The sequence below is a fragment of the Choloepus didactylus genome, chromosome 14 (genome assembly GCF_015220235.1).
Source record: "Choloepus didactylus isolate mChoDid1 chromosome 14, mChoDid1.pri, whole genome shotgun sequence".
Lineage (NCBI taxonomy): Eukaryota > Metazoa > Chordata > Mammalia > Pilosa > Megalonychidae > Choloepus > Choloepus didactylus.
The window spans coordinates 10,599,609-10,610,168 of NC_051320.1; the positions used below are offsets into that span (position 1 = coordinate 10,599,609).

Consider the following 10,560-nt stretch of genomic DNA (forward strand, 5'->3'; position numbering starts at 1 on the left):
AGTGCATTTTCAGAAGGCAACATGAATGCCAGAGAAAATAAAAACCCACTGCCTTGCTCCTGTGCAATCACTTGGAAAGGTTCCCTATGGCTGTCAGAAACGTGATAGATCTTCATTCAGAAAGACCATCTAATTGAGGACATACAAACATATTGGAGGGTGATTGATCCCAGATTTCAAATATAAGAAGGCAAGTTTTCACATTTGCTTTGGGATACGTCTTCCTTCATCTCTGAGGGTCCTAGTCTCCTTAGCTCTGCCCTGTCCAAGGCAAATGTGTTCAGGATCATTTTGCCCAAGTCCTTTGCATAAAGCAGCCCTCCAAATTGGGCTCAATCACCAGGTCCTCTTCCTCTGTTTCAATATTTCCTAAGATCCCACTGCCTAAATGTAGTCCCCATGCCAGACAAGACTTAAGATAAGACTAAGAGGGACCCCCTCAGGCCATATTGTGTGTCAGAATTGTCTACAATGGCTTCCACTGGCCACCGCCTTCCCAATTGCCCAGTGGCATTTGTATTCATTGTGCACTAGATAAGTAACAATGTAACGTCTGCTCTAATCACTTGCTGAAATCTCTCGGACTGTTTGCACCAATGGTGAAAAACTTGTCTTTACACAATCTTTTTGCATAAGACGGTGCATTGACTTGACTCTCTTAATTCTTAGATATCATAAAAACCAAAGAGCTGGATATCATCTATAAGCTTGCCCTGAGAAGTATATTTTGAATTTTATTAATGTATGATTCCTTTAATGAATACAAGTATTTCACAGATACTTCCTTTCACCTCTCCTGGTTAGAAATCACTATATTTTTGTTGGGATAATATAGTTCTGAAAGCTAAAAGATAACTGGGAAGCTTCCAAACAGCTGGTCTACCCCCACCAATGTCCTGTGCTCCCTTCATCCTACCACCCCTAGGAATAGTTGTTCTTATACCCCATTCCAAATAGACTTCTGCAGAAGAAAAGTGAAAGACAATTGCATGTATAATAAGTGGAAAGAGTAATGGGCTTAAACGCCCATCTCATCTATACTGAGCCTACCTTAGTAAGCCTGGAAGGTGGCATAGATTTAATTGGCGGGGCTCATTGTATCCTATGTGTGGCCAACAAAAATGAAATCCTAAAACCAAATTATATTGGCATAAATCTTAGGAGCAGCCTCTTCTGAACTCCCAAATTTACTCATCACTTGGTGGATTTTAATTTCTCTCTTTGTCTTTCTCAAAATAAGTCTCTGGCAGGAAAAAAAAAATTCAAATATAATTCAAAAGAAACCTGAATTAACCTCATGGGATGCCCAAAATACAAATGCATGCAAAGCATAACTAACAGTTTTTCAACAAGGATTGAAGTTACAACATTTTTTCTCATTTTCTTTGGGAGGAGGAAGAGGAGAGTGAACTAGGAAGATACGTTATATCTTATGTATAAGTAAACTTCACTAAAGGAAGCATTAACATTTTAGCTATATTGAGCAAATCCATATTGGCAAAGTTAGGGGGTGTGATGGTTAGGTTCATGTGTCATAAAAACCAAAGAGCTGGATATCATCTATAAGCTTGCCCTGAGAAGTATATTTTGAATTTTATTAATGTATGATTCCTTTAATGAATACAAGTATTTCATATTCAAAACTTAAATGCCATATGACAGATGTAAAGGTTTCTATGTGTGCCCTGAAAGAAATTGTTGGCCAGGTGATAGTACCCAGCTATCTGGTCAAGCAAGCACTGGCCTAACAATTGTTGTGAGGACATTTGTGGCTGGTTAATAAACCAACAGCCTGGTTTATTAAATTTTCAGTCAATTGGCTGCAGCTGTGACTGATGACTCACCAAAGGGCGTGTCTTCCACAATGAGAGAATGCAGTTGGCTGGATTTAATCCAATTAATCAGTTGAAGACTTATAAGTGACACAGATAGAGGACCTTCACTTCTTCAGCTGACCAGCAAAGCATTTCCTCAGGAGTTCATCGAAGTTGATGGTTCATTTCCTGAGGAGTTCATTGGACATCATCATTGGAGTTGACAGTTTGCTGACTGCCCTACAGAATTTGGACTCATGTATACCCACAGTTGTGTGAGTCACTTTTATAAATATTATATTCATAGATACCTCTCATTGATTCTGTTTCCCTAACTAATACAACTTGGTACCGGGAGTGGCTCTTGAGAAACAGAATCTTAAAACGGGCTTTTACAATTTGTTTTCTACTCTGATTAGATTCAGAGGCACTAATGACTCTATTTCCAATAATCAAGAGGGCATTGACAGCCCATGCCATGAGTTGGCAAAGGAGATACACAAAATAGCACCGTTTGATTCTCCTAATCATACTCTCGTACAAAGCAAGGCTCTGCGTGACAGTGTTTTCGACACCTTCACAGAGTTTTGCAGAATTAAGAGGTATGATGTTGGCTGGCTGCTCCTAGATACATTGGATAAAGTTGTAAGAGAAAGGAATGAGCTAAAGTCTTCATATTCAAAACTTAAATGCCATATGACAGATATAAAGGTTTCTATGTGTGCCCTGAAAGAAAATCTTATTTCCTGTGCCCGCACACTTGAGGTTTCTGAAAACCAGATGCAGACTCTCATTGTGTGAGTAGCAGATTTACAATGTAACTAAAATCTCAACCCCCCAGGGTGCCTGCTGTTAAAGCAAAGGCATTGATTGGAAAAGAATGGGATCACAAAACTTGGGATGGGGACAATGGATTGATAATAATGGCAGTGAGGACATTGGAACCCTGGATCCTGCTGAGTCATTATTAGATTTACCTGTAGAGGGCTGTCCTGAGGAAACAGCTTCCCTACCTCCAGTCTGCCCTAAGGAGCCTGCCACCCAACCCCCACCTAAAGAGATTCACCCTTCAGTGGCTGCTAATCCTGTAATTACCTCCCCTGAGGAAGCAGCCCTCACTCCTCTGTCTGGAGAGATTAATCCTGTTTTAGGAGATGAAAATGAAACAGAATTTCCTGAGGTAAATGGCTTGAGGGATAATTCTAACTCTTTTCATGACCCACCCCCACCACCAGTCTTTGCTTCAAGACCTATAACTAGGCCCTGAAGGGTGAGGTACAAAGTGTGACCCATGAGGAGGTACGCTATACTCCAAAAGAACTGTCTGAGTTTTCCAACTTATACAGACAGAAACCAGGGGAATATGTGTGGGAATGGATATTAAGGGTGAGGGATAATGGTGAAAGGAATATAAGGTTGGATCAGGCTGAATTTACTGATACGGGCCCACTAAGCAGAGATTCTGCATTCAATGTTGTAGCTCGAGGGGTTAGAAAGGGTGTTAACAGTTTGGGTGGTTGGCTGAAACATGGATCAAAAGGTGGCCCACATTACTGGAGTTGAAATGCCAGAACTGCCCTGGTACAATGTGGAGGAGGGGATTCAAAGGCTTAGAGAGATTGGAATGTTAGAGAGGATTTATCATGGAAGACCTGCTCACACAGCCCTGGAATGTCCAGAGGACACACCTTTTACCAGGACTGTGAGGAATAAATTTGTGAGACTAGCTCTGTCATCCCTGAAGAGCTCTGTAGTCGCCCTTCTCTGTAGGTCAGCTATTACTGTAGGAACTGCTGTCACTGAGCTTGAATCCTTAAACACAATGGGGATAATCAGGTCCTGAGTTGGCAGAAGCCAAGTGGCTGCCATTAATCACCACAGAAAAGGTGGGCATGGCTACCATAATGGAAAACAGGCTCAAAGCAGCAATAAAAATAATATGACTCGCAGAGACTTATGGCATTGGCTAGTGGATCATGGAGTACCAAGTAGTGAAATAGACTAAATTCTTGTTTGAACTATATAGGCAGAAGAATTCTAGGTCACATGAACAAAAGTCTCCCTTGAATTACAAAAACAGAAAGTCACGGCCCCTTAATCAATTCCCAGACTTGAGACAGTTTACCGATCCAGAGCCCCTTGAATGAAGGGAAGGCCGGGTACCCTTGGGGAAGGACCCTGTTACACTGCCAAAAATTTATACTGTTACTCTTCATCCCAGCCTTCCCCAGGGAGACCTATGGCCTTTTACCAGGGTAACTGTGCATTGGGGAAAAGGAAATGATCAGATATTTCATGGATTATTAGACACTGGTTCAGAAGTGACATTAATTCCAAGAGACCCAAAACATCACTCTGGTCCACCAGTAGAGTTGGGGCTTATGGAGGTCAGGTGATTGATGGAGTATTAGCTCAGGTCCATCTCACAGTGGGTCCAGTGGGTCCCCAGACCCATTCTGTGGTTATTTCCCCAGTGTCAGAATGCATAGTTGGAATAGACATACTCAGCAACTGGCAGAATCGTCACATTGGTTCCCTGACTCCTGGAGTGAGGGCTATTATGGTGGGAAAGGCCAAGTGGAAGCCACTAGACCTGCCTCTGCCTAGCAAAATAGTAAACCAGAGGCAATACTGGATTCCTGGAGGGACTGCAGATATTAATGCCACTCTTAAGGACTTGAAGGATGTGGGGGTCGGGATTCCCATCACATAACCCCATTCAACTCTCCTATTTGGCCTGTGCAGAAAACAGATGGGTCTTGGAGGATGACAGTGGATTATCATAAGTTTAACCAGGTGGTGACTCCAATTGCAGCTGTGGTTCCAGATGTGGTATGATTGCTTGAGCAAATCAACACATCCCCTGGTACCTGGTATGCAGCTATTGGTCTGGCAAATGCTTTTTTCTCAATTGCTGTTAGTAAGGACCACCAGAAACAGTTTGCATTCAGCTGGCAAGTCCAGCAGTTTACATTCACTGTGCTACCTCAGAGTTCTATCAACTCTCCAGCCCTATGTCATAATATTGTCCACAGAGATCTTGATCATTTCTGCCTTCCACAAGACATCACACTGGTCCATTATATTGATGATATCACATCGATTGGACCTAGTGAGCAAGAAGTAGCAACCAGTCTAGATTTGTTGGTAAGGTATTTGTGTGGCAGAGGATGAGAGATGAATCTAACAAAAATACAGGGGTCTTCCACCTCAGTAAAATTTCTAGGTGTCCAGTGGTGTGGGGCCTGTAGAAATATTCCTTCTAAGGTGAATGATAAGCTGTTGCATCTGGCCCCTCCTATGACCAAAAAAGAGGTACAATGCTTAGTTGGCCTCTTTGGATTTTGGAGACAACATATTCCAGCCCATTTGAGTGGGGGCTGGAACAAGATGAGGCTCTGTGACAGGTCCAGGCTGCTGTGCAAGCTGCTCTGCCACTTGGATCATATGACCCAGCTGACCCAATGGTGCTGGAAGTTTCAGTGGCAAATAGAGATGCTGTTTGGAGCCTTTGGCAGGCTCCTATAGGAGAATCACAATGGAGGCCCTTAGGATTTTGGAGTAAAGCTTTACCATCCTCTGCAGATAACTACTCTCCATTTGAGAAACAGCTGTTGGCCTGCTACTGGGCCTTATTAGAGACAGAACACTTAACCATGGGCCACCAAGTTACCATGAGACCTGAGTTACCTATCATGAGCTGAGTGTTGTCTGACCCAGCAAGCCATAAAGTTGGACATGCACAGCAGCACACCATCATAAAATGGAAATAGTATATATGAAATAGAGCTCAAGCAGGTCCTGAAGGTACAAGTAAGTTACACGAGGAAGTGGCCAAAATGTCCATGGCCCTCACTCCTTCCACCTTACCTTCTCTTTCCCAGCCCACAGCTATGGCATCTTGGGGAGTTCCTTACAGTCAGTTAACTGAGGAAGAGAAAACTCAGGCCTGGCTTAAGATGGTTCTGCACGATATGCAGGCACCACACAAAAGTGGACAGCTGCAGCACTGCAGCCCCTTTCTGGGATGTCCCTGAAGGACAGTGGTGAGGGGAAATCCTTCCAGTGGGCAGAACTTCAAGCAGTGCACCTGGTTGCTCACTTTGCTTGGAAGGATAACTGGCCAGAGGTGTGTTTGAATACTGATTCATGGGCTATTGCTAATGGTTTGGCTGGATGCGGTCGCAGTTGACTCGTCTGGGGGAGGGTGGCGGCCGGTTGCTAAATCCTAGGCTCTCAGGATTGCTCCGAGGGTACCGGCGGCGGGGGCTCTTTCCCGGAGGCGAGGGCGAGGCGGGGGACTTGGCCAGGTCCCCGGCGGGAGGCGTGCAAAGTATGGAGGGCGGCGAGAAAGGAACAGGCGGGACACGGTTCTTTTAGGGTGAAGAAACCAAGAGAGTTTATTAGGGGAGAGTACAAGCTTATATCGGGCGTTTAGAGGGCGGGGTAGCTGTAGAGGTTAAAGGCTTGGATTGGTTCTGAGAGGGCGCGGAGGTTGATTGAAAAGGGGCGAGAGTTGCTCCCGTAACGGTGTCTGGCAACAATGTATGCGCACCGGTGGTGATGGGAGTTGCACTGGCGACGGGGAGTGTCCGGGCAAGATAAGGGGGTGGGGAAAAGGCGGTTCCCTCCGGCAAGCCTCCCCTAACAGTGGTGTATTTTGGGTGAGGAAATGGGGCCTGCCTCCGGCCTCACTTTCCCAGGCCCGGGAGGCTGTAGAGGGCGCTGTCGCCCGTGCCCACTACCCTCCCCAGGGGTGGATCCGGTCCCCCAGCCCAGGCCCGCCAAGTTGAAGCACGTAATCAGTGTCCCGCAGCTGGATGGTCAGGGACTTGGAAGGAACATGATTGGAAGATTGGTGACAAGTCTGGGGAAGGGTTATGTGGATAGACCTTTCTGAGTGGGCAAAAAACATGAAGATATCTGTGTCCCATGTGAATGCTCACCAGAGGATGACTTCAGCAGAAGAAGATTTTAATAACCAAGTGGATAAAATGACCCATTTGGTGGATACCAATCAGCCTCTTTCCCCACCCACTCCTGTCATTGCCCAATGGGTTCATGAACAAAGTGGTCATGGTGGTAGGGATGGAGGTTATGCATGGGCTCAGCAATATAGACTTCCACTCACCAAGTCTGACCTGGCTACAGCCACTGCTGAGTGCCCAATCTGCCAGCAGCAGAGACCCACACTCAGTCCCCGATATGGCACCATTCCCTGAGGTGATCAGCCTGCTACTTGGTGGCAGGTTGATTACACTGGACCACTTCCATCATGGAAAGGGCAGTGATTTGGTCTTACTGGAATAGACACATACTCTGGATATGGGTTTGCCTTCCCTGCATGACATGCTTCTGTCAAAATTACCATCCATGGACTTACAGAATGCCTTATCCACCATCAAGGTATTCCACACAGCATTGCTTCTGACCAAGGAACCCACTTCACAGCAAATGAAGTGAGGGAATGGGCACATGCTCATGGAATTCTGTGGTCTTACCATGTTCCCCATCATCCAGAGGCAGCTGCCTTGATAGAATGGTGGAATGGCCTGTTGAAGACTCAATTATGGTGCCAACTTGGTGGCAATACCTTGCAGGGCTGGGGCAGTGTTCTCCAGGAGGCTTTGTATGCTCTGAATCAGCTCCAGTCTACAGTGTTGTTTCTTCTATAGCCAAGATTCATGGGTCCAGGAATCAAGGGGTGGAAACAGGAGTGGCACCACTCACTATCACTCCTAGTGATCCACTAGGAAAACTTTTGCTTCCTCTCCCTGCAAGCTTAAGCTCTGCTGGTCTATAAGTCTTTGTTCCAAAAGGAGAAGTGCTTCCACCAGGAAACACAACAATAATCCCATTGAACTGGAAGTTAAGGCTGCCACCTGGACACTTTGGGCTTCTTATGCCTCTGAATCAACAGGCAAGGAAGGGGATTACTGTACTGGCTGGGGTGATTGATCCTGACTATCAAGGGGAACTAGCACTGCAACTACACAATGGAAGTAAAGAAGAGCTTTCCTGGAATACAGGAGATCCCCTGGGGCGTCTCTTAGTACTACCATGCCCCATGATTCAAGTCAATGGAAAACTGCAACATCCCAATCCAGGTAGGACTACCAATGGCCAAGAAACTTCAGGAATGAAGGTTTGGGTCACCCCACCGGGCAAAGAACCATGGCCAGCTGAAGTGCTTGCTGAGGGTAAAGGGAACATGGAATGGGTAGTGGAAGAAGGTCGTGATAAATATGAACTACAGCTACATGACCAGTTACAGAAATGAGGACTATGATGGCATGAATATTTCCTCCTTGTTTTGTTCTGAGTATGTTTGTATTTGTCTGTAAAGCAAATATCTTTGCCTTCTTCTCTGTCTTATCCCCTTATCATATGGCATAAGCTTGTACTGTTCATTTTGCAGTATTTAAGCTAAAGGAAATAAATTTTAAGAGCTAATGTCACCCAAGGACTTGCACCCTATTCTGGAGAGATTTAGTGCATTTCCAGTTGTACACTGCACAGTGGAGTATTATTAGGCAAAATATATATCTGTTATTGTTATCTACTTAGAGATAAAGTATGGTTTTAGATGATGTGTATAACTGCCAAGTTGACAAGGGGTGGACTGTGATGGTTAGGTTCATGTGTCAACTTGGCCAGGTGATAGCACCCAGCTGTCTGGTCAAGCAAGCACTGGCCTAACAATTGCTGTGAGGACATTTGTGGCTGGTTAATAAACCAACAGCCTGGTTTATTAAATTATCAGTCAATTGGCTGCAGCTGTGACTGATGACTCACCAAAGGGCGTGTCTTCCACAATGAGAGAATGCAGTTGGCTGGATTTAATCCAATTAATCAGTTGAAGACTTACAAGTGAGACAGATAGAGGACCTTCACGTCTTCTTCAGCTGACCAGCAAAGCATTTCCTGAGGAGTTCATCAAAGTTGCCAGTTCATTTCCTGAGGAGTTCATCGAACACGTTTGTTGCAGATCCCAGTTCATTTCCTGAGGAGTTCGTTGAAGTTGCTGGTTCGTTTCCTGAGGAGTTCATCGGCTATCTTCATTGGAGTTGACAGTTTGCTGACTGCCTTACAGAATTTGGACTCGTGCATACCCACAGTTGCATGAGTCACTTTTATGAATCTTACATTCATAGATACCTCTCACTGATTCTGTTTTGTTAGAGAACCATAACTAATACGGGGGGAAGCAAAAATACAAAAAGTTTTTAAAAACAACTTTAGATTTGGAATAATTGAAAGCCTGAAGGCTTGAACCTTAAAAAAAAATAGGCCTCACTAGCTTGTATCTAGAAACATATAACTGATTTTTTTACACAAGAATGGTCATCTTTGCACTAACAACTTAATGTAAATGTCTCAGTAAGCTAAGAAAGACAGGAAAAGCAAACAGCCAGGATTTTTAATCCAATCAAATGGGTGAATTTCCAAACCTAATACATGATTAGATGGCACTATTTTCTAGATTAGCACTGTGAAATAGAAATATAATGCAAGCTGTATATGTTAAATTTTTTAGTAGCCACATTCAAAAAGTAAAAAGAGAGATGTCTTCACGGAGAGTCACCGGGGTTTCCTGCTTCAACAGTGCTCGAAAGGAACCCAGTGCTCTCCCTCAGTCCCTGCCACCCCGAGCAGCCCTCTACCACCCCCCCCAGTGCCACACAGCTGCCGCCTCCACCTCTCAACCACCCACCATGACGACCACGTCCCCATCACAGATGCGCCAAAACTATAGCCAGGACTCGCAGGCTGCCATCAACCACCAGATCAACCCGGAGCTCTACCCCTCTTATGTCTACCTGTCGATGTCCTACTACTTTGATGGTGATGATGTGGCTTTGAAGAACTTTGCCAAATATTTTCTTCACCAATCTCATGAGGAGAGGGAACATGCTGAGAAACTTATGAAGCTGCAAAACCAACGAAGTGGCCGAATCATCCTTCAGGATATCAAGAAACCAGAATGAGATGAATGCAATGGGGTGTGCATTACACTTGGAAAAAGGGTGAATCAGTCACTACTGGAGCTGCACAAACTGGCCACTGACAAAAATGACCCCCACTGGTGTGACTTCATTGAGACCCATTACCTGAATGAGCAGGTGAAGTCCATCAAAACATTGGGTGAATATGTAACCAACTTGTGCAAGATGGGGGCCCCGGATTCTGGCTTGGCAGAGTATTTCTTTGACAAGCACACTCTTGGAAACAGTGATAATGAGAGCTAAGCCTTATGCCATCTTCCCCAGAGCCACAGGGTGACTTCTGTGGTCACCACAGCAGTAGCATGCATGTTGGGTTTACCTTTACCTTTCCTACAAGTTGTACCAACATCCACCAAGTTCTTTTATTTGTACCATTCCTTCAAATAAAGTAATTTGGTACCCCCCCCAAAAGTAAAAAGAGATGAAATTATTTCAGTCACATATTTTATGTAATCCATTATACCCGAAATATCATTTCAATATATAATCAATATAAAAATCATTAATAAGATATTTTACTTTCTTTTGCCCATGCTAAATCTTTGAAATCTGGTACATATTTTAGACTCATGGTGCATTTTCAATTCGGACCAGCCACACTTCCAGTACTCAATAACTACACGTGACCAGTGACTATGTTATTAACCTAGTTCCAGATGATTTAAACTCACTTAATAAAATAACATAAGCCTCATAAATGCTAATTTCTTCTTAGATACATCCATCAACCACCTTAATTA

At 44.4% G+C, this 10,560-nt stretch overlaps 1 pseudogene; it reads left to right on the forward strand.

Moving 5' to 3' along the window:
• The first annotated feature begins 9,505 nt into the window (after positions 1 to 9,505).
• Positions 9,506 to 10,063, forward strand: LOC119509288 (annotated as a pseudogene).
• The last annotated feature ends 497 nt before the right edge of the window (positions 10,064 to 10,560 follow it).